This window comes from Neltuma alba, unplaced genomic scaffold, assembly GCF_004799145.2.
Source record: "Neltuma alba isolate B1F8T4 unplaced genomic scaffold, ASM479914v2 tig00010438_pilon, whole genome shotgun sequence".
NCBI lineage: Eukaryota > Viridiplantae > Streptophyta > Magnoliopsida > Fabales > Fabaceae > Neltuma > Neltuma alba.
In genome coordinates, this window is record NW_021635334.1 from 12,708 (window position 1) to 25,744 (window position 13,037).

The following is a 13,037-nucleotide window of genomic DNA, read 5'->3' on the forward strand; positions in this document are numbered from 1 at the left end:
AACCGCTAGTAATTTCTAGCGGTTTTTACATGAACTGCTAGAAATTTCTAGCGGTTTCTAGATGAACTGCTAGAAATTTCTAAACTCCTCGGGAAATTAAAACCTTTCTAGCAGTTCATGTACCAACCGCTAGAAATTTTCAGTATCTAGCGGTTTATTGGCCTGAACCGCTAGAAAATAAACGCTACAATTTTGGCGCCAAGTTCCCGCCAAAACCCAGGAAATTTTCTAGCTCTGAATTTCTAGCGGTTAGGTAATAACCACTAGAAATATGCGGGCAATGGTCAAACCGTCTGTAATTTGCAGCGGTTTTTCTAAAAACCGCTAGAAATGTTTGAATTTCTAGCGGTTTTGTTGAACCGCTAGAAATGTTCCGCTGCTAATTCAACATTTTCTTGTAGTGTGTGTGGCTAAATACTTTGATTCTAGGAGTATTTTAAACTCTTGTACGGATTAAGTACTCATTTCCCCTTTATATTTGTGATTAATTATATGATTGTGTTGATTTGGCTCTATGCTTAATGCTTCTTATTGATTGGTCACCAATAAGATCATTGGGTTCACTTGATTGATGCTTGAGAGGACTAGGTTGAGTGTAAAACTTGAGTTTAATCCTGTGAGAACTTGAAATTCATGAGTTGGATCGATGGTTTTGTTAATAAGATAGAGATATATTCATTAACCTCACATAGTCACATAAGGTTGCAATTAAAATTGGGGCTTAATTAATTAATTAAGAGATTAAGGAATTGATTGAGCTAAACACCTATTGGAAGACTTGAGAGAGCACTTATAGGTAATTTAGTATCCTTGGCTAACATAATCTACAATTAAGAAGCAAATATAATGGGGATTTAATTGAGTACTTTTGAAATATAAGGAGGATAAATAATCCTAGGTCCCTTTGAATCATTGAAATTGAAGAATCACTTTTTCTTTTTATTAATTTTTAATTTTATAAATAGTTGTTTTACTCTTGATATTTGTATTACTACTCAAATTAAGCAAAAGTGTGATAATCAATATTTGATCAGGTTTTGAAACCAAATCCTCGTGGAAACGATACTCTACTTATCATTTTATTACTTGTCACGACCCGTGCACTTGCGGTGCGAATAAAGAACTAGTTAACTAATTTGAGTAAATTAAGAAAATTAGTTACATTAATTATTTATAATAAACAAGTGTTGTCTTCCCTAAAATACTCTTAGTAATCATATGTATTAGCTAGAATTACTATTTAATGAAACATTTAATATGTTCAACTACTATAAGAACTACCTTATGAAAAAATAGATAAATATGATAAATAAAATAGATTGGAGTCTTATATTTATGACTAAGTTGAATATCAAATTAACTCTTATATTAGGACTAGTATAAGAGTTAGTTGGGAGTTAACTTTGGTCCTTAATTAATATCAGAACTCAATCCATCGTGTGCCCATAATTAAAGTAGTTGTTTGTCACACAGAACCGTGGCCAGCAGAATACACAATCACTCAAATTAATAAAACCAAGAGGATAATACTCCCCTTCCTTCAAAATATAAGCATCGCGCCAGGTCTGTTAGATCATTTAATGTTTTTTTTTTTTTTAATTTTACCCTCAATTAATTATAAGCTTTTCATCTCTTTTTTTACTCATTGTCTCTTCCACTCAACCTCTCCATAAATAAGTGTTTTTTGGGAATCTGAGTTATATTTTTTATATTTAACTAATTTTAACTAACTTTCTAGATTGGGTAACTTAGTTATTGGGGACACTTCTCTAGAGTCAAATTCGGCCATATAAATCGCTCCACGTAGCTCCTTTGGCAATTCGGCCAACATCGCCGCAGCATCGATATGATGGAATGGGGAAGGGGGGGGGGAGAGCGAGAGGCGGAGGTCACGATTTGGGAACTGGGATCTGGATAATAGACAAGGAAGATGAAGACATTGATCAGAGAGTGCAAAAGGGAAGATCGAGTCTAGAAGATCCGTCAGGGGGGTGGATCCAAAGGTGATCCACCACCGTTAGCAGATTGTGGTTTCTGCAAAGCTTCAAGTGATAAGAAGCACCACTCCAAAAGCAACAAATATTAATCAACTATTTGACGGCTAGACATCATTAAGTGTAGTCTTAGAGTTTGATTGACGCATTCATATTTGAAGGTTAAAAATCATTAAGGCTAAAAATAACCAGTGTGAAAGGACTGCTATTGGGGGGAAAAAAAGATATTTTGCTCTAATGCCACTTTTTCCACGTACAAATAAGGGTTTTGATTAAATCACAGTTTTCCAATTTTTCCTTAAAAAATCGTGAAAAGAATGAATATGCTATTCTTTAATTTACCTCAATTACCAAAAGGTTTTGTTTCTTTCAATATCACTTCGATTCAACGTGAATTAATGTAAACGATTGGTATAATGAGAAAATGAGAGTATACTAAGACCTAGCATTGACGATGACTTCTAATGAATCAATATTAGTTTTTAATTATATGCTCCAAACATCTCATAACCACCTTCCGCTTTCTACTTTTTTTAAATGGAACGCGTACTAAACAACAAGATCAACACAAAACAGAATTGGCTGAGCACTTGAAGACAAACTATGGAGAGAAAATCTAAACTCTCTTTATTTTTATAATAGCAAAATAATACATAAACACAGTTATAATATCGCCTTATTTTTATAATTATATAGGGGCTAATAACTTAGTAGCATCTCTCCACATATAACTAGGTGGGTTTTAAAAGTGTGGCTTGTTTCAACAAGCGCTGCTATATCCAGACTTCACCTTCATCATCATCAGGTGGTGATAGTGATGCCACCATCTCCTCAATCGATGGGGGTGGGCGTGTTTGAGAGCTGGATGGTGGAAGACCTTCAGGACTTAAAGGTGGTACTGGAGACTCAGCATTCTCAACAACTGTTAAATCACAGATCGGAGGTCCCGTCGGCATTTCGGGGTTTCGTGACTTTCGGCTTTTCGGATTCTGCAAAGCTTCAAGTGAGGAGAATGGCCACTCCAAGAAAGAACACTAACAAGAAGCGTTTAGGGGACATTGTTAAACTGATGAAACTTATTGTGTTTTTGATTATGCAAATCAATATGGCTGCAATATTATTTATAGTACAATTAGGATGGGCAATTGATGTGGACTTCTTGTGTATTCATTATACTTTATTATAAAAATACATTATTTGATAAAGAAAATAATGATAAAAAATAAAGTCCAGGCTGGCAGATGCATTTGATCACTATATTTTTATTGCTGCATGACCATTTTTTCTTGAAAAAAAAATTGATTATACTATTTGCAAGACTTAATCATTGATGTAGGTATATATTTAAATTATTATACATCTAACTTATTTTAGTGAAGAAATGCATTTCTTACCCTTCATACAAATAAAAGAAGCATATACGCTTAACCATAAAGCCTAACATAGTTGGCACTTAGCTGGGTTCTTTAAGCATTTAGTCAGGAGTTTGATCCTTGGTGGTGTGTATGGAAAGGGTCTTGTGGGCAGTACTAAAACTTCTTCAAAAAGTTTACAAAAGTTTACAATGTGAGAAAATTAATCACTGTTGTTGACAATGAATATCCTGGGCTCAACCAAAAAAGCAAAAGGAAGCAGATGGTTTCATTTTTTCATTCTCTATTTCTTCCAATATCTCATCTTTATCTTTAGATCAAAAAAGAATATTTTAGATTTAATATTTTATAAACTTATTATTATTTAATATTCTATAAAATTATTGTTATTCATAAATTAATTTTTTATATTTTTCTATATTGCATTTATGAATCGTGCTGTGTATGTCAAATTATAAGGGTTTAAATTTATTTATGTTTATAATGACAATTTTATAAAATGTTAAATTTCAACTATTTATTTTTTTTATGAACCATTTATTTTCTTGATCTTAGGGTGAATATATGATTCTCAAAAGAGGAAAAAAAAAACAAGAAGAAAATGAGATTCTTTGAACCTATCTTCCAATATTTGCAACTGTCTAAATGACTACATCCTCCAGTTTTTTTTTATAGGACCCATTTTAGAAAAAATATTTGGCCTTTTTGTAAGATATTTATAGTTTTAATGAGGATTAAATATTTATATATATATTTTATATTTAATACAAATAGTGAAAGAGTAGAAATTAATATGATGTTAGAATTTAATATAGTTAACTAGGGTAATATTCAAAAGGGAGAATTTCAATTAAATATGGTTGAAATATCAAAATCTAAATTAAGGTCTGCACTTTTAACAAATCCCTAGTTAGACCAATAGGCCTTATTAGAGATTTTTTTAAAAATATTATTAAAAGACTAAAATGTCCTTTTATGTTAGCAAATTGGTAATTGCTTCAATCAATTTATGATCTAGCTTCTTTTTTCTTGAGATGCATTCAGATGATCCATCAGTTTCACGCATTGTTACTTTATATGTTGTTAAAAGACTAAAATATATGATATTTTAGTAAAAATTTATATTAAGCATTTTATATTACTCCATCCGTCCCATCAAAGGTTGAAAAAAATTTAGATTTCTAGTACAAGTTCATATTAATTATTAGTATAAATTTTAGTAATAAGATTATAAGATATAATGTGATGAGAACGTTTATATTGCTGATATAGCAAAGTACTCAAGAAAAAAAAATGACAAATTTGATGCTGAAATTTACTAATATATTAAGGGCTTATTTGGTCTTGTTTTGAAAAGAGCTTTTTACTTTTAAAAATAAAAAAAAATTGTTTGGTAATTTGTTTTTAATTAAGTATCTTTAAAAAGAAAAAACAAAATCTGTTTTTAAAAACTAAAAATACCTAAAAAAATTTTAGTTTTTTTTTGTTGTTTTTGCTTTTGCATTTCTTATTTTTTGTTTGAAAAAATTAGGAAGCCCTTCTTCTCTGCTCAATGGCATTTTCTCAGCTTACGTCGTGAGTTCTCATTGAAGCTTTATCCTCCGGTCTCAATATGTTTACTTTCAAATGTAATTTTTTAAAATAATTATCCAAACAGAATCTTTTGTTTACAAAACTTGTTTTAAAAAAACAATTGTATAAAAAATTTTTGTGAAAAAAAAAAAACAAAAACAAACCGGCCCTGAAGATTTTGATTTTTTAACTATAAGAATTTTTTTTAATTTAATGGTGTTGGAATCAAGTAATTAAAAAGGTCCGTGTTCTCATTATAAAAAAAAGTCCCTGTTCTCATAAATTTTTTATCAATATATTAGAGTTAGTATAAAATATTATATTATGCAGTGTCAATTTTTGGCTCTAGTATTTCCAAATTTTCTTATGTAAAACATTTTTATAAATAAATACTATATGATTCAAGTTTTCATGGTTTATTTTAAATTATAAAAGGGCATTTTATTCTTTAAACAACATTAAAAAAATTCTTAATAAGGCTTCGTAGAATAATTAGGAATTTGTTAAAAGTGCAAGTCTTGATTTGAATTTTCGTATTTCAAGCAGATTTAATTAGGATTTACACTAGTCAAAATCACTTGAATTTTATAACACGTTTATTGCTTTTGAATATTTTGTTGGTTCACGGTGAATTAGTTAAAAGCTTCTTATAATAAGATTTGAGGGAGTATTTCCAAGATATTATAGACACCTGATCGCAAGTTTTAATATCCGATCTTCTGATGTATTCTATCTAATTAACAATTAATTACAATTTCCGTTAAAAAACAATTAATTACAATTACATTTAAAGGCAATATCAAAATGGGATGCGATGTGGATGCAAATCATAGACTATGAGCTCCAACTCGGGTGGCCAAGTGGTGTGGGCATCCTCTGTGCTTCCAAAAAAAAAAAAAGTGTCCAGGCTGGCAGATGTACTGAGTCGATGTATTTGTACTGCTGCATGAACACATATTTTTCTTAATTTGGTTGTACTACTTGCAAGATTTAATCATTGATTTAGATTTATATATATACATATAAAACATATTTTGTGGGACTTTTTGGATGGAAATGACTCGATTGGTGCCAAAAAGAATATGAATAGCTAGATTTTTTTTTTCTATAAGTTTATTACCATATACAATATTTGGAAGACAGAAATTCTAAATATAATATAATATAATATGTCAAATGCCATTTGTAGTTTGTTTACAATAAAAAATGTAGTGGTTTTTCCCTTGCCAAAAAAAATGTAGTTGTTTCTTAATAATATAATAGATACAATACTAGACGTAAACATTAATTAAATAATTTTCGCACCCTTTGAAATCTTCATTAACATTTTTACATCCAAATGAACGTTATGTTCCAACTTCCAATTGTGTATTTCCGAGTTCAGAATAAATTTACATCTTAACTATTGATATGTTGCTACTATGTGTCAAATAGAGGTGGTAATATAGGTTTAGTTTGTTGACCCAACCGCTAACTCGCAAAAATAATGAGTTGGGTTGGCAAGATATGAACCCGTTTTAATGCGGTTGTTTTCAGCCTACAACCCACTAACCCATAGTCGGCCAAGATGCGAACCTGCAGCTACTCCTTTTATTAATTTTTTTCACAATTCATATTTCAATTTTAATAATTAAAATTTTATTTTTTTACTCAATTTAAATATAACTTTGTATATTGTTAGAGACTTCGATTCTAATTTTGATGCATTTTTTCTTGTTTTATCATTTTTATATTAACAAAGTAACTATTAAAAACGAGTTACATGTTATATTTTAAGCTTTGAAATTAATTTAATTATATAATTATATGCAATTAAAAAAAAGGAGATTTAGCCTATAAAAGCTTATAATTTAAATTTAAAAATATATATGTAAAAATGTTTTTTTTTAAAAAGGCAGAGTTTGACAGAACAACCCACCAACCTACCTCTTGACAAGCAAGCTCCAGCACGGGCTCTAGCCCGCGGCAGCTGGCTCATGGTGCATGGATCATCTAGCTTTACCATTTCTACACGTGTATGCATACCAAAGTATAAAAGAGCTTTTTTTTTTTCCCGGTAAAAAGGGGGCAAAAATGCCCAAATCAACAACTAATCAACAAAATAAGTCTTGGGCAAGTAGAGCCCAGAGAATCTCTATAGAGTAACGTCAGTAATCCTCCCGGAGGCTCATTCAGCCACTGTAAGCTAGCTACACATGACAAGCTCCAATTACCAAGCTAATCTAAGCTGGAGTTCCCCTCCCGATACGTATGCATAATTCGTATATCCCAAGTGTTATAAACTAATCTCTATATATGGCTCAAAAATCTATTCTTGACCTTATTCTCTACAAACAGCTCATTCAGCATCGTGACCAGACTAAGTTCTTCTCAGCTGTAACCTTCCTATAGTTCTTCTCAGCCAACAATAAAAAACCTGACCAAGCGCCCCAAAGTTCTGCTTCAATTGCTGTACATTTACCCAAATTATTCACAAATCTTCCTAACCATTCTCCCTTCTCGTTTTTAAGTAACCCCCCACATCCTGCCAATCCAGGCTGACCCTTAGCCGCACCATCGATATTCAAACACTGAGGGTATGTTTGGAGCCATGTTTAAGGCGTTCAAAAATAGTTTATTGAACCCATAAGCACGTTCTGAAATTTTTGGCATGTTTAGATTAGGTTTTGGCTCATCTGATCTATGAGCCAAAAGCTGATATTTTAATTATGATTGCAAAAGCACTTAAACAGTAGAATTACAAATCTTTATTGAATAATTCAGGTGGTTTTTTTCGAGTAAAAAAAAAAACAGAGAGAGATTGTCGTTTTAATCTGTGGCTCTCTTTTTCTCTCATAAATGTAGAGTGTTGTTATATAATATGTTGTAGAATTTTACTTCTTACTTGACTTTTTTCCTATTTCACTTAAATCTCAAAGTTGCTGCTTAATGGTGTCAAATGGGTACATATCATATACAAAATGGATCTTGAACCACATCCAGTACATCCAATCCAATTTACAACAGTATATACTATGTACACACACAAACCCATAAATGATATAATAGTCTGGCAAAAAAAAAACAATATAATAAAGACTTAAATCTACAATGACTTTCAATCAATCATCTACCAAATTGGGGGGTGGGGGGGCTTTCGATGTGCAATCGATTCGTGGCCCATTGGTGTCATCAAATAGCATTATACGATCTAAACAGCAAATTTCAAATAATAATAATTCGGGCTACAAAACTCCGTTTAAAATTATTCAAGACTCCAAGTCCACAGAAAAGGTTATAATATAAAATACATACATACATACATACATACATACATATATATATAAGTTACAGCCTTGACATCACACAAAACTATAATCATATGAGAAAGTTATGTTTCCAGGACCCGGCACGATAAAATTTACGGTTAAACACAAAGTAATTGCCACTCTACTCCCTCCATTGCTTTTTATATATAAGAGATGATCAACCAAATCACATTGATAAAAAAAATTGGTTAAAATTAGTTAGAAGTAATAAATATGCAAAAAAATGTAATTTATTTTTTTAAGAAAGCCCTTATTCATGAAAATTGTGGGTGGGAGATAAAATGAGTGAAAAAAATGAGAGAGAGTAAGGGGGAAAAAAAAGATGAGAGAGACATATGATTAATTAAAAGTAAATATGAAAAAAATGCATTAAATGTCAAAACATCTCCAATGGTTTCTTATAAAAAGCAACATGCCATTTTGAAGAGGTGTCTCTTATAAATGGCAACGCAGGTAGGATTTTTTTGGTAGTCAATTACCATCTTCTGCTTTCTCATCATCATCATTATTAGCCAAATTGTCTAAATCTGATCTGACCCGATAGCCATGTAAAAATATATATTTTATTCTTTAATTTATATCAATTACCTAAATGTTTTGTTTCTTTGAATCTCTTTTCAATTCATATATAGTAGTTGTTAATATTTGGAAATGAAATAGTGACAATAAAATAAGATCTAGGCTAGAATTAACAATGGCTTTTAATAAATCCCCCGCATAAAAAAAGGGAAATCTGAGACACAATCAAGAATCAACATTAGTTCTTCAAATAAATGACAAGTATATGCTCCTAACTTCCCATAACCATTAACCATATCAACAAAGGATTGAGTCTAGTGGAAGGGGTTAGTTCATAACAATATGATAATTCAATTATTGATCAGATTTCTCTTATAATTTTATAAGAATTATTTTTCAACTAAAAGTGTTAATGAAAATATTAAAATGGACTATTCAAACCAATTTGTACAACCATAAATATAAATAATTGTAAAAAATTTTAAAACCTATATTTTATTACTACCTCTAGTCTCTAGTATAAGAACTAATTTGAAGGGTTGAGTTTAATCCTAAAAATAATACCCCAATCTATTTTGTCCTTCATATTTATTTTTTTAAACTATTCTTATTGATTGCCAATAATTTTAAGGAAGTTTGCATCAAGGAATGATTTCAATGCAGATGATTTAATAGGTTATTTTAAAAAAAATTAACTAACATATATTTTTAACAAATAACTAATTTAACTATTTTTTAATTTACTAAAATTAATTAAATAAATTTTATATTAAGAATTAGAGGTAATATTTCTCCCACATGGTATTGACCTCCAACCCAAAGTCCAAGACCCAATCCATGAGAGTCCGAGTCAAAGACGTTGTAAGCGAGAGAGAGAGAGAGAGAGCCAATGCATATACTTGAGAAAGATATACCAATTTCTTCTTTTTACTTTCTGATTCTTAGTGGCCGCCAAATGGAGATGGGTAATTTATACTAAATATAAGAGCTAGTTTAATACTTATTGAAAGCCGAATGGGCAACTTAGTGATATTGAAGGGGTAAGCTTCCCTAACGAGGAAGGGTTTCATCACATAGATGCTGCTTTGTGTCATCTAAGCTCTCTTCCTCTCCAAAACTGAAGACATATATAGAAAAGCATATATATATATATATATATATTAATTGGGTTTATTTTGTGTTTGGTGATTTTCTTTCAACTATTTAAAAATAAGATATCTAGGTTATTTTTTAAAATTAATTTATATTTCTGTGTGAATAGCCCTGGTGTTTATCATTTTTCAAACTCTATGGCCTATTGAATGTTATTAAGATTATACACCATCCACTTCTCCTTTCGTTCTTCTCTTTTCTCCCCCCTTTCCCATGTCCTACATGAGTATTTTATCTTTACAGTCACTAAAACAGTGAAAAGCCAGCATAAATTTCATGTCTATCAGTTAAGCTGTTACCTTGCAGTGTTGATTGGCTGATTTTTTTCCCTCCTTTTTTGGGGTGGAGGGGGACTGGAGCCTAGAGCCTTGACTTAAAGTAATGTCATATCGTTGTATCACTGTACCGATCTTTTAATTCTTAGCATTGTGAAAGCTGATGACTTAACCCTGTTTTTGAATCTGAATGGACAGGAAAAGAATTGTGATAAATTCTTAGTGAAACTATTTTTAATCTCATGCAAAATTTCTTTTTCTCCTCACACGATATGTTCCTGTCAAGTAACTCATGTTGTCTTGTATGTGATCTTCTCCCTTTCCCCTAACAACCACTTCTTTTTAAATAAGGGGTCTTTTACTCTCTCCGTGATGCTAAGTTTAGCTAAACTGTAACAGCCATCCATGAATATTGTTACTTGGACTTCAACTTTGGTTTGGGTACTGGAATTTCAAATCACCTAAATTCCTTGCCTGAAACTTGCTTTCGCGCGCCGAAGTTTTAGATTTCAGAAATTGGATAAATGGCTCACCTACTTTGAAAAATGCAATGATCAACATCATATATTGCTTAGGTAACATCTGTTGACATTGAAAGTGATAGCTAAAAGTTAATGTTTATTGTCCAATCAGACAATTAAATAGAATACGATTTTTTTGGGGTCCATTGTTCTTGACTCAAATATCCCTTTAGGTTGTATGTAGAAAAATTCGAATAATCTGATCCTTTTATCCCTTCTTTCCTAGATCCTTTTTACTTGATTATTATTCTGTATTGGGTTGTCAGCTAATTTTTTCCCTATATTTTCATTTACTTCTGATTTGGAGATTAGTTCTTCTGTGCTAAACCCAATCCATGAACAGGTGTACATGCCAGCGTTGCAAAGGAAAGTTTATAGGCTTTTATCCTCCTCCAGCACTTACAGGCACTCTATTCCACGTTGTACGTCTTCTCCATTGCACTTCTCTTGTGCTTGTTCACAGGCATCATGGCTTAGGAGCATACGCCACTTTAGTTCCTCTGATGACCATAATTGCTTCATCAAACGACCTATGGGAGACCCTGATGGGTCTTTAAGTTTTGATGACAAGGGTGCCAGTGACAGAATCCAACAGCATTCTTCGGAACCAATTCCAAATAGGCCTTCAAGAAGTGACCACCAGTTTGATCAGCCTCCTCCAAATTTTCGAGAATTTAGCAGAGGCTCCCGTCCTTTCACTCCAAGATCTGATAGCCCCCTAGGTGATGCTGAAAAGTCAAATATATATTCCCAATCGACTGCTCGATTTCGGGGTAGAACCATGGCTGTAGAAGCAAATAAGGAAGCCCCTAGAATGGACCAAAGTTTTCTTGAGAAATTCAAGCTTGGTTTTGATAATAAAAGAACTATTTTCTTGAGAAATTCAAGCTTGGTTTTGATAATAAAAGAACTAAGCCCTCAGAGGATGCAGGAAGCAGCCAATTCGAAGAAGAGAAAAAGTCAAGCCCCGATGAACCAGCTCCAGACTCTATACCTCAGGATGCTGATGAGATCTTCAAGAAGATGAAGGCAACTGGTCTAATCCCCAATGCAGTGGCTATGCTTGATGGTTTATGCAAAGATTGTCTTGTTCAAGAGGCCATGAAACTTTTTGGCTTGATGCGGAAGAAAGGTACAATTCCAGAGGTTGTCATATACACAGCCGTTGTGGAAGGCTACACAAAGGTCCATAAAGCCGATGATGCAATAAGGATTTTCAGGAAAATGCAAAACAATGGCATTTCGCCAAATGCTTTCAGCTACACAGTCCTTATAAAAGGACTCTACAAGTGTAACAGATTGCAGGATGCTATTGAGTTTTGCATGGAGATGTTAGAAGCAGGTCATTCTCCAAATTTATTGACTTTTGTCGGTCTAGTTGACAGTATCTGCAAGGAAAAAGGCGTAACCGAAGCTCAGGGTCTTGTCTGAAGATTAATGGAAAAGGGTTTTAATCTTAATGAGAAGGCAGTTAGAGAATTTTTGGACAAAAAGGCACCATTTTCATCTTCAGTTTGGGAAGTCATCCTTGGGAAGAAAACCCCACAAGGACATGACTTTCAATCTTTATTAGGCGCTAATACTTAGTCCTTGTCTCTAGTAAAGCTTGAAGCTTTTCAAAGATTCAAAAAATGCTCCACTAAGGCGATATGCCTGAAGTTCATGAAGTTTGGATGAAGCATGCAATCCCCTTACCATTCTCACCGTGAATAAGTCTACCACGTGATTGTTCGTCTTCTCTGGTTTACTAAGTTATCTGTATTAAGATATGCTTGACCCATTCAAGGAAATGATTTCTTAGGCTTTGAAAAAGGCACTTGGAAACGCACATTATTTCATGTAATTATATGCTATTTAAAGCTATTTTTGTAAACTACTATAGAAATCTTCCCTTTTTTTAGTGTGAATCATGAATTTTTTTTTAATAACTAGGCAATGACAAATTTTAAAATTATTTTTCTTTCCATAATTAAATTTTACAATCCCCTATTGTAATTTGTCAGCCAATTTTGCTGTCAAAATTTACCACGGATCGTATTAATCTGGGCATTACTTAACTTGGCTGTAAGTAATAATCAAGAATACGCTAACCTTATTTTTGAGCCCCAATAGAAACTTTGAAATCTAGTACGTTTGGATTTAACGTTCTTCGGTCCAAGGAAGGCACAAAATTGTCAATTTGTGTTGGGATCAAAATTGAATTTGGACATACATGTTCGAACCAACATATCGAATTTACAAGATCACCATCCCAAGCTAAGCCAAAAGTTCGTTTGATGGTTTTGTTGCATTTTTAGTATAAATGACCATAGAGGATTAATTT

General features: G+C 32.1%; 1 pseudogene; it reads left to right on the top strand.

The window, feature by feature from the left end:
- The first annotated feature begins 2,832 nt into the window (after nt 1-2,832).
- LOC114756580 (uncharacterized) lies at nt 2,833-12,301 on the top strand (annotated as a pseudogene).
- The last annotated feature ends 736 nt before the right edge of the window (nt 12,302-13,037 follow it).